At 45.1% G+C, this 16,338-nt stretch overlaps 1 protein-coding gene across 2 annotated transcripts in view; it reads right to left on the bottom strand.

The window, feature by feature from the left end:
• The window catches only part of TET1 (tet methylcytosine dioxygenase 1), a 110,876-nt gene extending 97,815 nt beyond the window's left edge, over positions 1 to 13,061 (bottom strand). The window contains exon 1 of one of the 2 annotated variants that reach the window (XM_067465681.1): positions 12,866 to 13,061. The gene's annotated coding sequence lies outside the window, so the exon portion shown is untranslated. The remainder of the gene's footprint in view (positions 1 to 12,865) is intronic. The other variant, XM_067465682.1, reaches the window with a different exon arrangement.
• Between the last annotated feature and the right edge of the window lie 3,277 nt (positions 13,062 to 16,338).

Raw genomic sequence — 16,338 nt, 5'->3', positions numbered from 1 at the left:
GCTCCCCTTATTAGTCTTGCCAAAATGTTTGCTGGAAAGGCTATGATTTACTTTACAAACCTACATTAATAAAGTTGGATTAGGGCCCATGTCATGCTCAAAACTGACCCGCCAAAATCAAGGGTTCTTAAATCGCCTACAATTAACATCATGTCCCTTTAAAATAAACCTAGTATAAATAAGCCATGACTCAGGTTGCATCAACACTACACAATGAATGCAAGTTGACATCACTTTAACTGCCAGTGCTCAATGCTATGGAATTATGCTAGTTGTAGTTTGGTGGACCAGCAGCTCACTTGGGTTGAGAAGGATAACAACCTCGTAAAACTACAACTCATGTGATTCCATAGTTTGGGTTTTTTATTTATTTATCGTGTCAGGAGCAACCAGACATTTGTATTACGTTTTTAACAAAACAAACAAACAGACAGACAGAACACAAAGTTTGCAAACTTGGTACTTGATTAAATGTTCTTTGATCAGTATCTGGCCACTTGGAGTGCTTCTGGTGTTGCCGCAAAAAAGGTCCTCCATTGTGCATGTAGTAGGGCTCAGGTTGCATTACAGCAGGTGGTCTGTAGTTTGCTCTTCTCCACACTCGTATGTCGTGGATTCCACTTTGTAGCCCCATTTCTGAAGGTTGGTTCTGCGTCTCGTGGTGCCAGAGCGCAGTCTGTTCAGCGCCTTCCAAGTTGCCCAGTTTTCTGTGTGTCCAGGGGGGAGTCTCTCATTTGGTATCAGCCATTGGTTGATGTTCTGGGTTTGAGCCTGCTACTTTTGGACTCTCGCTTGCTGGGGTGTTCCAGCGAGTGTCTCTGTAGATCTAAGAAAACTATTTCTAGATTTAAGTCGTTGACGTGCTGGCTGATACCCAAACAGAGGATGGGCCGGAGATGTCGCTGCCTTGATCCTTTCACTATTGGCTGCTACTCCCCAGTGGATGTCAGGTGGTGCAATACCGGCTAGACAGTGTAATTTCTCTACAGTAATTTAGTGGTAATGTGACTTTTGAGAATTCCTTGCCTTAAAAAGTCCCACTAAATTCATAGGGTCACCACAAGTCAATGGACAACTTGAAGACACACATCTAGTTTCCAAAGACTGAGCAGGAAAGAGTTAAGCCTTGCGAAGAGGAGATGCAGCAGATAACCACTATCCCCAAAGCAAGCAGTTCTAGTTAAGCCAGAGGTCACATGACCAATTGCTTAATAAAAGGACAGGCTAAGCTTAACAGCAAGGGGAATTTAGGAAAAACAGTTGTATTTTGGGGGGATGGGAAAAGGAAAAACAAGCAAGGAAAGGGCGAGTTGGCCCCATTGTCTATAAGGGTTACAAAAGGCTTAAGGGAGCACAGTTTCTCTGCTGCTGCAACACAGTGAGGAACACTAACAGCAAATAGCTAACTTCAGAAAGAAGTATCTGACTTGAAAATGTGCCATAAGCGAAGGAACTGCAGGTCGGGACTTTGCGCACAAACCTAGGATACTGTCACCATAAATGCCTACTTCTCCCACAAATACAGATATGAATGTGGTACCTATAGTTGGGAGTAAAGTTAAAGTGTGGATTTGTCCTAAAGCAACTGGAAAAAGGAAGATTAAATACACAATATCGGGGTGTTCTTACTTCGTATATGTGTATGTGCCTCTAGGGGTGCATCTACACTTACTTACTTAGGCGATCCCTCGTACTCCTCCAAGGTCGGCGTTCTGTCGGTGGGTCCGTAGGTGACAGTGGAGCCCTATTCTTGATCTGCATCTTCTCCCGCAGTGAGGGCATTGGTTTCCAGGTGGAAGGCGGTCCCGGTCAGGGTTGGCTTGACACGCCTTCCTCTTGGCACGACACGCCTTCCTCTTGGCACGTTTCTCTCTTTCGCCCTCTATTCATGCCTCTTCAAACTCCACAGCATTGCTGGTCACAGCTGACCTCCAGCTGGAGCGCTCAAGGGTCAGGGCTTCCTAGTTCTCAGTGTCTATGCCAGAGTTTTTTTTTTAAGGTTGGCTTTGAGCCCATCTTTAAATCTCTTTTCCTGCCCACCAACATTCCGTTTTCCATTCTTGAGTTCGGAGTAGAGCAACTGCTTTGGAAGACAGTGGTCGGGCATCCGGACAACGTGGCCAGTTGATGGCGGAGGACCATCACTTCAATGAAGGTGGTCTTTGCTTCTTCCAGCACGCTGACATTTGTCCACTTGTCTTCCCAAGAGATTTGCAGTATTTTCCGGAAGCAGCGAGCGCTGGTGGAATCGTTCCAGGAGTTGCATGTGACGTCTGTAGACTGTCCACGTCTCGCAGGCGTATAGCAGGGCTGGGAGGACAATAGCTTTGGGCCTCGGCTCCAACCTTCCTTATCAGTGAAGACAGCAGATACCTTGTCTCCCCTATGGCATATTTAACAAACTTAGAGGTTCCTATTCATCGAAGGGCTTTCACCCTGGCCCGATGCCACGCTCTCCCATCAGCTGTACTCGAAGGCCGCTACCGGCAGATCCCTTTCCCAGAGAGACTCTGCCCCTGTGACTCGGGTCATGTAGAAACAATAGAACATGTGCTCCTTCAGTGCCCGTTCTACAGGGATATCCGTGCCAGGCTTATCTTACCTCTGATAGACAAGCACCCAGGCCATTCAGGACAATTTTATACGTCCCTGCTACTTGCAGATACTAATTCAGCTATAACGTACAGTGTTGCAAAGTTCTGTGCAGCAGCATACAAAATCCGCCAGGGAATAACTAGTTCCAAAAGTCAACTGTGTGTCCAGTAATCTTCTTCCTTGAATCTACAATTTGGTGATGGGTCTGGGCATTGTATGTTTTTACCCTGTTCCCCCTTCTTCTCCCTCACCCATATTGTGATTTTAGTAGTTATATTTATATTTTTAATGTACCAAACATGCCAGGTTTGTCTGGAAATGTGACACTATTTCCTGTGCTGGTCAATGACCGAAATAAATATTTTGATTTGATTTGACAATAGCTTTATAAACAAGCACCTTGGTATCCCTATGGATGTCCCGGTCCTCAAACACTCTCTGCTTCATTCAGAAAAAGGCTGCACTTGCAGAGCTCAGGGAGTGTTGATCCTGACACCCTTTAAGTGCCATGGCTCAATGCTTTGGAATCACAGAAACTGTAGTTTTACAAAGTCTTTAGCTTTCTAGGCCAGAGAGGGCTTGTTGACTCATCAAATCACAAATCTCAGGATGCCATGGCTCAATGGTTGAAGTGGCATCAAATGTCATTAATTCTATAATGTGGATGCATCCTAAGTTGCCTGTGGACTTATGGAAACCACATTTGTTTATTTATTTATTTACTATATTTATATAACACCCCTCTCAGCCCAGAGGCGACTCGGAGCGGTTCACAAATTGGCAACAATCGATGCCTCAACAATTATAACAAGGAAAAACAATCAAGAAATTCTGTTAAAAACAATAGCACACGATATAAAAATATATAAAAAACCTACAAAGCCTTAAAACATTATCGTGAGCGTCTCCCTGTCAAATCATTATTCCATTGCGTTATAATTCCATTTAGCTATGCCGTATTTGGGAAGGTCTGCTCAAAAAGCCAGGTTTTTTACCTTTTTTCGAAAAGTCAGGAGGGAGGGAACTGATCTTATATCTCTAGGCAGGGCGTTCCACAGTCTAGGGGCCACTGCTGAGAAGGCCCTGTCTCTCGTCCCCACCAGACGCATCTGCGAAGAAGGCAGGAGCAAGAGCAGGGCCTTCCCAGAAGATCTTATATTATTTATTTATTATTATTTATTAACTTTATTTATACCCCGCAAAATCTCCTGAAGGACTCGATGCGACTTACAAAGGCCAAGGCCGCAACAAACAACAACATACAAATATAACAGTAAAACTCATAAGCAAATAATAAAACATCAATAAAAAATCCATTATATGGATTTTATAGGGCAAGAAATACTAAAAAATCAGAGAATTGGAAGTGACTACAAAAGCCATACAGCCCAACCCCTTGCTGTGCAAGGATTAGATATTTTTGCCAGTTCCTTCCTCTGAAATACAGCCTACAGCATCTGGTGGTCTCCCATCCAAGTACTAAACAGGGACAACCCTGCTTAGCATCCAATATCACATAGGATCCAGTGCTTTCTCTGTGTTTATGTATCTTTTAGTCATCTTCTGACATATGGTGGACCCCGTGAATTTCAGAGGGTCTTCTTAGACAAGGAATACAGAGAGCTGTTATTAGTTCCTTCCTCTGAAATACAGCCTACAGCACCTGGTGGTCTCTCATCCAAGTACTAACCAGAGACAATCCTGCTTATCATCCAATATCACATAGGATCCAGTGTCTTCTCTGTGTGTATGTATCTTTTAGTCATCTTCTGATCTATGGCGGCCCTGTGAATTTCAGAGGGTCTTCCTAGAGAAGGAATACACAGAGGTGTTATTAGTTCCTTCCTCTGAAATACAGCCTACAGCGCCTACAGTGGTCTCCCATCCAAGTACTAACCAGGTCTGATCCTGCTTAGTCTCCAAGATCAGGTAGGATCATATGCCTTTAGTTTTAGGCCCAAATCAGAATTTACAGACTGGAGGGGGAATACTGAAAGAACGAAAGCCCCCTCGTGGCTAAAAGAGATGTGACCCAGGAATTCACCGCTCCCACTCTTTGCCACTATTCTGCACCAGTTGAGTCAAGCCCATCTAAACACAGGTTTAGGCTACTACTTAGGGCACTAACAACTGATGTCAGGCCCAGTGCAAGATGAATGATGCTCTCCCCTCGATTAGCAACAGACAGCACTAGGCTGCATTTCAGAGGAATGGAATATTGCTGTCAAGTATATATCAGTAGATGTTTCAGTTATCATTTCCATTATGGACATCAAATCCATGGATTTTGATATCCCCATGGATATCTACAGCTGTGGGTGCTGAAGTCCCTTCATATCGTAAAATGGTGTCCCTTTCTATAAAATTGCAAAATCAAGGTTTACTTTTTGGATCTTTTAAAGATATATATTCAAGCATGGATTGCTGAACTCATGGATACAAAATCCATGAATATGAAGGGCCATATTCAGACATGGAATCAGACATGGGTCTATTTTTTCCATAATTCTATGCAAAATAAGTCTCTCCAGAACTTTGTAAAGGTGGCACAACAAAGAGATTGGTCTATAGCTTTTCGGATCATTACGGTCTTTGCCTGGCTTCAAGATGGCGATGACTCTTGCTTTCCTCCAGATTTTGGGGATCTGACAGGATGCAGTGCAGTTCATCAGTTCCAGCAGCCAGCACCTTGCTTTTGGACCAAATTTCTTGATTTGTTCCATCCGTAGATCATCCAGGTCAGCTGCTTTGCCAGTTTTACATTTATTGAGAGGCATGTCCAATTCAGAAGATGTAAAAGGTTCATGAAGGTTGTTGTTCTCAATATCTGCCAGAAGGGACAGAGAATTTCATCTATGCAGATGATCGTGCTATTACCGCTCAAGCAGCGAGCTTTGAGATGGTTAAACAGAAGCTCTCCAAAGCTCTAGGTGCTCTTAATACCGATTACAGGGAAATCCAGCTGATCCCTAATCCATCTAAAACAAGATCTATATGATGGATTTCGTATCACAAAATCACAAGTCGAACACTTCCCAAGTGTCCAGGACTGTGTGATGTATTGTCGAACGATACGCGCAGATCCGAGTAAGGTGGCCTTTTGCAGTTGACAGATCATGATTTTGTCGATGTTTATTGTTTCCAAATGCTGGCTGAGATCTTTTGGCACGGCACCCAGTGAGCCAATGACCACTGGGACCACCTGTACTGGTTTATGCCAGAGCCTTTGCAGTTTGATTTTGAGATCTTGATAGCGGCCTGTTGTTTTTCCGCGATGCGACTGTCACCTGGTAATCCAGACTTTTTTCTTTCCAATAATCGTAATGTCTTGTGTATTGTGTTCCAAAACTGGATTCGAAGGTCCCACAGTATTTTTGCATGTTCATTTTCCACGACCTTTGCGGGTTTATGATCCCACCAATTTTTTACTGCTGGCAGGTGGTACTTGTGACATAAGTTCTAGTGAATCATCTGGGCCACAGAGTTGTGCCTCTGTTTGTAGTCCATCTGTGCAATTTTCTTGCAACAACTGAGGATATGGTTTCATCCGCTTCCTTGCACAGTCTGCATTTTGGGTCATCCGCTGATTTTTCAATCCTGGCCTTAATTGCATTGGTTCTGATGGCTTGCTCCTGGGCTGCAAGAATCAGGCCTCTGTCTCCTTCTTCAAGGTTCCATTCATGAGCCATAACCAGGTCTTCTCCTTGTCAACTTTTCCTTTAATCTTCTCAAGGAACTGCCCATGTAAGGCTTTGTTGTGCCAGCTGTCAGCTCTGGTTTGGAGTGCAGTTTTCTTGTACTGACTCTTTGTCTGCTGTGCTTTGAGAAGTTTCCGATTATTGACTTCCGATTATTGGCTTTCCAGGGCGTGTTTTTCTTCTTCAACTGCTTGTTTGACTTGTAAGAGTCCTCTGCCCCAGACTTTCTAGGCAGATAGAGCCGGTCAACATCACTGTGAGGATGTAATGAATTATGAATGGTCATGAGTTTTCTTGCTTTTTCTATCCAAATTGTCCAGTTCTTCCTGCGTCCAGTTTATGATGCCAGCAGTATATCTTATGACAGGTATGGCCCAGGTGTTTATGGCCTATTATTATTATAATAATATTATTATTAGGCCATGTAGAAGGGTTCTGAGTCCAAATCCAAAACTCAAACCCTATATCACACTGACTCCCTGATAATACAAAACAACTGTACTTGCAAATCAATGGATGCTCTATTATAGTGGTTCTCAACCTTTCTAATGCCGTTCCTCATATTGTGGTGACCTCCAACCATAAAATTATTTTCGTTACTACTTCATAAGTGTAAATTATGAATTGTAATGTAAATTGATATGCAGGATGTATTCTCACTCACTGGACCAAATTTGGCACAAATATCCAATACGCCCAAATTTGAATACTAGTGGGGTTGGGGCTTATTTGGCATTTGGGAGTTGTAGTTGCTGTTATTTATAGTTAACTTATAATCAAAAGAGCATTCTGAACTCCACCAATGATGGAATTGAACCAAACTTGGCACACAGCACTCCCATGACTAACAGAAAATACTGGGAGGGTTTGGTGAGCATTTGTTTGGGAGTTGTAGTTCACCTACATCCAGAGAGCACTGTGGACTCAAACAGTGATGGATCTGGACCAAACTTGGCATGAATACTCAATATGGCCAAATGTGAACACTGGTGGAGTTTGGGGAAAATAGACTTGATCTTTGGAAGTTGTAGTTGGTGGGATTTATAGTTCAACTACAATCATAGAGCATTTTGAGCAACACCAGTGATAGAACTGAGCCAAATTTCCCACACAGAACCCACAATACCAACAGAAAGCACTGTGTTTTATTATGGTCTTAGGCAACCCCTTGGACACCCCCTTGCGACCTCTCCAGGGGTCCCGACCCCCAGGTTGAGAAGCGCTGCTCTATTAAGATTCAATACTTGAGTGTGCACGCACCCTTCTCCTCCCCAGCATTAAGCAATACTTGTGCAGTGTTATTTTTGTCACTGCATTGTCAGAACCACTGTGTGTATAATGCCAGCAGACAGAAATTACTAAAGGGGGAGCTACACATTTTAAATATTACTCCATTGGCTTTCCAATACAGAGAGGAAGTCCGCTTCCACGCTGCAACTGCCAATGACATTTTAAAGCTAGTTAATTGGATCTGTTTTACTGTTTGCTGTGAAGTCACACGTCAGCATTTTTTTAAAATGAGAAGTGTTTTGGCAAACGGATGCTTGTCACTGCGACTCCACTGACCAATTTGTTCCCACAACATTTAAAAAAATAAAACTTCGAGTCATAACATCAATGGGTCAACTTTGTTGGTACAAGAAAGTGCTGTGGTAAATGCACCGGAGAGGACAATCAAGGGTGCCCACTGTAAACAGAGAGACTGAAGGGAGAAATCTTCTAAAACATCCTTTTACATAACCTGATATATCATACTCATGTAGCTGAAATACTCATGTAGCCTGAATTCAAAATAGTTATATTTATGACATTGCCAAATCACAAGGTATTCCAAACAAACCACCTAGGGAATATGATCAAGGGTCTGGAGAACAAACCCTATGAGGAGCGGCTTAAAGAGCTGAGCATGTTTGGCCTGAAGAAGAGAAGGCTGAAAGGAGATATGATAGCCATGTATAAATATGTGAGGGGAAGTCACAGGGAGGAGGGAGCAAGCTTGTTTTCTGCTGCCCTGGAGACTAGGACGCGGAACAATGGCTTCAAACTACAAGAAAGGAGATTCCATCTGAACATGAGGAAGAATTTCCTGACTGTGACAGCTGTTTAGCAGTGGAACTCTCTGTCCCGGAGTGTGGTGGAAGCTCCTTCTTTGGAGGCTTTTAAACAGAGGCTGGATGGCCATCTGTCGGGGGTGCTTTGAATGCAATATTCCTGCTTCTTGGCAGGAGGTTGGACTGGATGGCCCATGAGGTCTCTTCCAACTCTATGATTCTATGATTCAATAGCTATACAGCCCAGAAAACACACAGCAACCCAGTGATTCTGGCCATGAAAGCCTTTGACAACACATTGAACATCTAATGTATTGTCGAAGGCTTTCATGTCTGGAATCACTGGGTTGTTGAGGGTTTTTCGGGCTATATGGTTATTTTCTAGAAGCATTCTCTCCTGACATTTCACCTGCATCTGTGGCAAGCATCCTCAGCGGTTGTGAGGTCTGTTGGAACTGACCTCACAAAAGAGCTCACAACGTCTGGGGATGCTTGCCATAGATGCAGACGAAACGTCAGGAGATAATGCTTCTAGAAGATGGCCATACAGCCCAAAAAAACCTACAACAACACACTGAACAGCTTTATGGGGAGAAACTGTTCCAAGACACGCGGAGATTGGAATAACTAAGGGCCAGGAAAGCACATCTACTGTGCTCTCAGCGCTTTCGGGCTGAGAGGGGCGGTATATAAATATGGTAAATAAATAAAGCAAAAAAACCTTCTTTTTTTGTCATGTCAGGAGCAAGTCGCTTCTGGTGCGAGAGAATTGGATGTCTGCAAGGATGTTGCCCAGGGGACGCCTGGATGATTTGATGTTTTTATCATCCTTGTGGGAGGCTTCTCCCATGTCCCCGCATGCGGAGCTGGAGCTGATAGAGGGAGCTCATCCACCTCTCCCCGGATTCAAACCTGCGACCTGTCGGTCTTCAGTCCTGCCGGCACAGGGGTTTAACCTACCGCGCCACCGGGGGCAAAGGATAAACAAGTAAATAAACAAGTAAATTGTGGGAGCTAAAGTCTAAAACAACTGTATTTTATGTTGTTTGGAGGCATTGACTGCCGACTGTAAACCGCCTCGAGTCGCCTTCGGGCTGAGAGGGGCGGTACATCAATATGATAGATAGATAGATAGATAGATAGATAGAGTAAATAATAAACAAATAAATTGTGGGAGCTAATGTCTAAAACTTGGAGGGCCCAAGTTTGTGCCAAAGCTTGGGTTATAGCATTAAGTTAGACTTATTTTTAATTCCAACTCTCAAGCAACCAGATACTGCATTGATCCAGCATCTACCAATCCTCATGGGTGCCGGTTAACTGAGAGTCCACTGTATTCTGGTGGTGTGTCTATGGTCCATACATAGCGGGGAAAAGACAAAAGCTTATTCAAACACACACAAGACTGAATCAATGGCAAGCGTTTGGGGACATGCGCCTCCTCTTCGCAACTTAGGCCGCTTGATTAAAGCAAGGATAGTGTTTGTGGCTGCGGTGGTAACACTCATGCCATGGTGGGAGGTGTGTACCTCGCAAAGAAGGTACACCTCCGCCTGTGCCGCTAGATTAGAAAGCATCCCTTTTGACAGCTGTGTGCATCCTGCAGTTGCAGCCGGCTGGAGTGGGGTGCTGGCAAGAGCTAGGCGCACGTGTGGGGCTGTCACTATCCCCAGGCGCACTATACACAGTCCACGATAAATCCAAGGGTAGGAATGAGACAAAACTGACTGAGACTGTTTACATGGACACCCCGTGTCTCCTGTTGGAGGCCCATGGGCGGCCCTATCCTAAATAATCATGGTTACAGAGCTGCTGCTTCCCACTGGCATCGTGTCACGTATCAGAAATAATTTCTAAGAAAGCAGAAGGGACAAGAAGCGTGGCCTACCAAACAACTTGCTGTCATCGCAAAGGGGCCAGCGGACACAGGCGGACTGACGGTATGGAGGAAGGCAGTCCTGCACTGGAAGGAAGTGGGCAAGCCAATCCGCTTGCCCTTCCTTTAAGTTGTCTGAATGGCCCTAAAACTGAAAGGCAGCAGAGAGCTGAGCAAGAAGGGCCTCTAGTCTAGAGAGACTCCTTCCCTCAAAAGTAAGCGATTCTATCAGGCCCAAGAATGAGAAGAGGAGGGGATCCATCCAAGCCCCCCACCCTGTGCTCTTCTGCTTTGGAGAAGATGGCTCCTTGGAGTGGGTTTTCATAGAATCATAGAGTTGGAAGAGACCTCATGGACCATCCAGTCCAACCCCCTGCCAAGAAGCAGGAAAATTGCATTCAAAGCACCCCCGACTGATGGCCATCCAGCCTCAGTTTAAAGGCCCCCATAGAAGGAGCCTCCACCACACTCCGGGGCAGAGAGTTCCACTGTTGAACAGCTCTCATAGTCAGGACGTTCTTAGAATCATAGAATCATATAGTTGGAAGAGACCGCATGGGCCATCCAGTCCAACCCCCTGCCAAGAAGCAGGAATATTGCATTCAAAGCACCCCCGACTGATGGCCATCCAGCCTCAGTTTAAAGGCCCCCAAAGAAGGAACCTCCACCTCACTCCAGGGCAGAGAGTTCCACTGTTAAACAGCTCTCAGAGTTAGGAAGTTCTTAGAATCATAGAGTTGGAAGAGACATCATAGGTCATCCAGTCCAACCCCCTGCCATGAAGCAGGAAAATAATAATATAATAATATAATAATAATAAAAACTTTATTTATACCCTGCCACCATCTCCCCAAGGCTTACATGAGGCCAAGCCCAACAGTACATCAATAAACAAAAGCAACAAACAAAAACAATAGCTACAATACAATTAATATAAATCACATATAAACAATAACCAATACACAGTAACACACAAGGATTTAAAAATTGCATTCAAAGCACCCCCGACAGATAGCCATGCAGCCTCTGTTTAAAAGCTTCCAAAGAAGGAGCCTCCACCACACTCCGGGGCAGAGAGTTCCACTGCTGAACTGCTCTCACAGTCAGGAAGTTCTTCCTAATGTTCAGATGGAATCTCCTTTCTTGTAGTTTGAATCAGGCCAGGAGCCCCCACTTCAGAAGTCCCGGCCCTTTCTCCTCACCAGCCAAACAATGGGCTAAACTCCCAATTTCATTGCATTCGCTCGCAGAGCAGCCAAACCCCACAAGTTTTGAGAAAGGAGGAATGAATGCAGTTTGATTCCAAAAGAGAGAGAGACATGAACTTCCGCCACAAAAATAATGGCTAAGTTACCCTTTTTTAAAAAAAAGCATCCATGTCACACTCAAACAAAACACACACACACTTTTGCAGGGCGATAGAATCATAGATTTGGAAGAGACCTCATGGGCCATGCAGTCCAACACCCTGCCAAGAAGCAGGAAAATCGCCTTCAAAGTACCCCCGAAAGATAGCCATCCAGCCTCTGTTTAAAAGCCCCCACACACTCCGGGGCAGCGAGTTCCACTGTTGAACAGCTCTCACAGTCAGGAAGTTATTTGAATCATAGAGTTCGATGAGACCTCATGGGCCATCCAGTCCAACCCCCTGCCAAGAAGCAGGAAAACTGCATTCAAAGCACCTCCAACAGATGGTCCTCCAACCTCTGTATAAAAGCCTCCTAAGAAGGAGCCTCCACCACACTCTGGGGCAGAGAGTTCCACTGTTGAACAGCTCTCACAATCAGGAAGTTCTTCAAATCATAGAGTTGGATAAGATCCCATGGGCCATCCAGTCCAACCCCCTGCCAAGAATCAGGAAAATCGCATTCAAAGCACCCCAGCAGATAGTCATCCAGCCTCTGTTTAAAAGCCTCCACCACACTCCAGGGCAGAGAGTTCCACTGTTGAACAGCTCTCACAGTCAGGAAGTTCTTCGAATCATAGAACCACAGAGTTGGAAGAGACCTCATGGGCCATCCAGTCCAACCCCCTGCCAAGAAGCAGGAAAACTGCATTCAAAGCACCTCCAACAGATGGCCATCCAACCTCTGTTTAAAAGCCTCCAAAGAAGGAGCCTCCACCACACTCCGGGGCAGAGAGTTCCACTGCTGAACATTTCTCATAGTCAGGAAGTTCTTCCTAATGTTCAGAGGGAAACTCCTTTCTTGTAGTTTAATTTAAAGCAGTCCAGCAGGGTCGTCCCCCCACCCACTTGTAGCACAGATCACACCCTCTAAACTCAGAATATAAAGGCATATCATCCACAATATCTGCTTTGTACTGGGTTTATCCGAGTCCACACTGCCACATAACCCAGTTCAATGTGGATTTTACACAGCTGTGTGGAAGGGGCCTCACTGGAACGCAGTGATTTCCTGTGTGTCCCCCCCCCCCCCTTCCACATTTTCCTCCTTCCTCCTTCCAATCCTCAGCCCTGAAACCAAAGCAAACTTTGGGGTAAACTAGAAGTTCTGACCCATTTCTCCCCCTCCCAGTGTTGATTCTGGAGGAAAAGCAGGTCCAAGTTTTGGGGGAGGGCGATTTCCATCCGATCTCCCCCCGAAAAAGTCCCTGAAACTCCCCTGCCTTTCTCTCTTACCTACCTACCAGGCTCGGTGGCTTGTCAATGGGCGTCTAGAGCAGGGAAAGGCGACCCGGGGCATCTCTTGGCCACCCAGACTCTTCCAACGGGAGGAGGAAAGGGCATTTAAAAGCCAGGGGAAAAAACATGGAGATGTCCCCTTCCTCCCTCCCTCCCTCCCTTCGAGCGATGAGGGGGGAATACAACGTGCGCTCCTCCAACACAAGGTTTGCAACTTCTCCGGCCAGAGAGGAACCCAGCCGGCGGAGTGAAGGAAAAGCCGGCCTGGATCGCCAAGGCGGAGTCGGATCCCACAGCCCTTCACTCTCCAAAGGTCTCTCCAGACCAGAGCAATCCTCATGCAAACAACCTGGCCCATTCTATTCTTCTCTGCTCCCTCTAGCAAAGGTTTCCTTTGGCTTCCAATCTCCCCCCTGCCCTCAAATATAGGCCTGTGCTTTGAATTCTCCTTAGGATGTGAATAAAGTGACCTGTCCAAGCTCTGGATTATACACATCCATTGCACCTGCTGGTGTCTAATGGTAGTTAGTTAGTTTATTTGTGAACATCCTGCGGCTCCTCCATGACGACATGATGGCAACAGTTTTGGACAGCAATGGCTCCCAAAGTGACCCATTTAAGGTGGAATCCGGTGTCAAACAGGGATGTGTTATTGCCCCAACTTTATTCTCCATCTTCATTGCTATGATACTTCACCTTGTTGATGGGAAGCTTCCCACCGGAGTGGAAATCATCTATCGGCAGATGGCAAGCTATTCAACCTCAGCAGACTGAAAGCCAAAACCAAGGATACAACAACATCTGTTATAGAACTCGAATATGCTGATGACAACGTAGTCTGTGCGCATTCAGAAGAAGATTTACAAGCCACTCTAAACACCTTTGCAGAAGCATACAAGGAGCTCAGCTTGTCATTGAACATCGAAAAAACCAAGGTGCTGTTCCAGCAGACACCAGCCAGCCCCTCTCCAATGCCAGTGATACAGCTTAATGGTGTAACATTAGAAAATGTTGATCATTTCGGCTACCTTGGCAGCCACCTCTCCACCAAAGTCAACATCGACACCAAAATACAACACCGCCTGAGCTCTGCGAGCGCAGCATTTTTCCGAATGAAGCAGAGAGTGTTTGAGAACCGGGACATATGTAGGGATACCAAGGTGCTTGTTTATAAAGCTATTGTCCTTCCAACCCTGCAATACGCCTGTGAGACGTGGACTGTCTGGAACTATTCCATCAGCGCTGCCTCCGGAAAATCCTGCAAATCTCTTGGGAAGACAGGCAGACAAACATCAGTGTGCTGGAAGAAGCAAAGACCACCAGCATTGAAGTGATGGTCCTCCGCCATCATCTCTGCTGGACCGGCCACGTTGTCTGGATGCCCGACCACCGTCTCCCAAAGCAGTTGCTCTACTCCGAACTCAAGAACGGAAAACGGAATGTTGGTGGACAGGAAAGAGATTTAAAGATGGACTCAAAGCCAACTTTAAAAATTCTGGCATAGACACTGAGAACTGGGAAGCCCTGGCCCTTGAGCGCTCCAGCTGGAGGTCAGCTGTGGCCAGCAGTGCTGCAGAATTTGAAGAGGCACGAATGGAGGGCGAAAGGGAGAAGCGTGCCAAGAGGAAGGCGCGTCAATCCAACCACGACCGAGACCACCTTCCACCTGGAAACCAATGCCCTCACTGTGGAAGAAGATAAAGAGCAAGAATAGGGCTCCACAGCCACATACGGACCCACAAGAATACTGGAAGACAATCCTCCTCGGAAAATGAGGGATCGCCTAAGAAGAAGAGAAGACATTCCGAGAGTGCTTTGCCTGAAGCCCCAAATTCATATGGAAGGAAGCGGTTTCAGTGGGGTGTTGTGTGGTTTCCAGGCTGTATGGCTGTGTTCGAGCAGCATTTTATCCTGATGTTTTGCCTGCATCTGCGGCTGGCATCTTCAGATGATAATAAAGTGATTGCACAAAACCCAAGAGACAACAAACTCCCACAAAAGCATGCGGAAGAAAGCCTTGTATATAAATACATTTTAATATGTATCTCTTATAGAAATACATTATAATATGTGTACTTGTGGTATTTTAACAATGTTTATATGTTTTAATGATTCTGTAACCTTCCTCGAGCCACAAGGATAGGCGGGTAAGAAATAATATTATTACATTTATTATTATTATTTGAAACACAATAAAATGAGTCCACAGCAGACACTCTGCTGGGGGTTGTATCGGATCACACATTGGACACTTCCCAAGTGTCTGGGACTATGTGATGTACCGGCGAATAATGCATGCAGATCCCAGTAAGGTGGCCTTTTGCAGCTGGCAGATGGTAATTTTGTCAGCACTGATTGTGTTTAAGTGCAGGCCAAGGTCTTTAGGCACTGCACCTAATGTGCTATTATTAATAATATTATTAATATTATTATTATTATTATTACTGAGGCACATTAAATAAACAATAATAATAAAATAATAATAATACAGATATTAAAACAGATTTCTTTATTTTGCATGCTTTTGTGGGAACTTGTTGCTGCAGTTTGAAGCTAGCTAATATAATAATAATAATAATAATCATCATCATCATCATCATCATCATCATCATCATCATCATCATCTGCCTGTGACAAAGAACGGGTGGGATCACAAGCCTGAAAAAGTTGCAGAAAATTAACACGTCAAACTACTCTGGGACTTCCAAATTCAGACAGAGTTTTGGAGCACAATACTCCTGACCTCACAATCCCAGGTGACAGCAAGATTGAAGAGGAACAACTAGAAAAGCTGACACAATATGAGGATTTAAAGATCGAACTGCAAAGACTCTGGCACAAGCGAGTCAAGGTGGTCCTAATGGTGTGATCGAATACAACAGCCAGCAGAGTGATCTTGTTTGCTGTGGACTCATCTTGTTGTGTTTCAAACAACAACAATAAGAAGAAGAAGAACAACAACAACAACAATTTCTTACCCGCCTCTTCTCATGGCTCAAGGCGGGTTACAGAATCATTAAAACTCATTAACATTGCAAAAAACACTCTCTATATACAGATATTGACGTGTATTTCTATCAAAGTTACCTATTAAAGCCTATTTCTATACGAGGTTTTCTTCTGCATGTTTTTGTGGGAGTTTGTTGTCCAGCTGCCATAAAACCCTTTACGGCTCCAGCCCAGCATACCTGTCCGAACATATCTCCTTCTATATCCCACCTTGGAGCTTAAGATCTTCGGGGAGGCCCTGCTCTCGGCCCCGCCTCTATCACAAGTGAGGCTGGTGGGGACGAGGGACAGGGCCTTCTCAGTGGTGGCCCCTCACCTGTGGAATTCACTCCCCAGGGAAATTAGGTCAACATCCCTCCTCTCCTTCAGAAGGAAGCTGAAAACATGGATATGGGACCAGGCCTTTGGGTAATCTGGCAGACTGACAAGGTAATGACGACCAGAAATTGGAAAGGACTATGGTAA

The sequence above is a fragment of the Anolis sagrei genome, chromosome 3, assembly GCF_037176765.1.
Source record: "Anolis sagrei isolate rAnoSag1 chromosome 3, rAnoSag1.mat, whole genome shotgun sequence".
Lineage (NCBI taxonomy): Eukaryota > Metazoa > Chordata > Lepidosauria > Squamata > Dactyloidae > Anolis > Anolis sagrei.
Note: the sequence above shows the minus strand (reverse complement) of the source record. Positions and strands in the feature narration are given on the sequence as shown.